Source organism: Nomia melanderi, unplaced genomic scaffold (assembly GCF_051020985.1).
Source record: "Nomia melanderi isolate GNS246 unplaced genomic scaffold, iyNomMela1 scaffold0014, whole genome shotgun sequence".
NCBI lineage: Eukaryota > Metazoa > Arthropoda > Insecta > Hymenoptera > Halictidae > Nomia > Nomia melanderi.
In genome coordinates this window covers 8,732,521-8,733,475 of record NW_027475130.1, presented here as the reverse complement: position 1 = coordinate 8,733,475, position 955 = coordinate 8,732,521, and positions in this window count along the sequence as shown.

Genomic DNA, 955 nt, shown 5'->3' with positions numbered 1-955 from the left:
CAAAGTGCACTGTCTGTAGGAGGCCCTGGCGCATGAATCTGTGCAGCGGGAACGACCTTGGACCACCAGGGGCCGAAAAAACCACAGTCTCATGGGGCCGGACACTCAGGGTCAGGGTAAAATCCAATATATATCTGGTGATATCTCGATTGCTATTAGAGATAGCGCAATAAATCAAAGTGCATTGTCTGTAGGAGGCCCTGGCGCATGAATCTGTGCAGCGGGAACGACCTCGGAACACCAGGGACCGAGAAAACCACCGTCTCATGGGGCCGGACACTCAGTGTCAGTGAAAAAACCAATATATATGTGGTGATATCTCGGGTGCTCTTACAGATAGCGCAATAAATCAAAGTGCATTGTCTGTAGGAGACCCTGGCGCATGAATCTGTGCAGCGGGAACGACCTCGGACCGCCAGGGGCCGAAAAAACCACAGTCTCATGGGGCCGGACACTCAGGGTCAGGGTAAAATGCAATATATATCTGGTGATATCTCGGGTGCTATTACAGATAGCGCTATAAATCAAAGTGCATTGTCTGTAGGAGGCCCTGGCGCATGAATCTGTGCAGCGGGAACGACCTCGGACCTCCAGGGATGAGACAACCACCTTCTCATGGGGCCGGACTCTCAGGGTCAGGGAAAAATCCAATATATATCTGGTGATATCTCGGGTGCCATTACAGATAGTGCAATAAATCAAAGTGCATTGCCTGTAGGAGGCCCTGGCGCATGAATCTGTGCAGCGGGAACGTCCTCGGACCTCCAGGGGCCGAGAAAACGACCGTCTCATGGGGCCGGACACTCAGGGTCAGGGTAAAATCCAATATATATCTGGGGATATCTCGGGTGCTATTAGAGATAGCGCAATAAACCAAAGTGAATTGTCTGCAGGAGGCCCTGGCGCATGAATCTGTGCAGCGGGAAAGACATCGGACCACCAGGGGCCGAGAAAA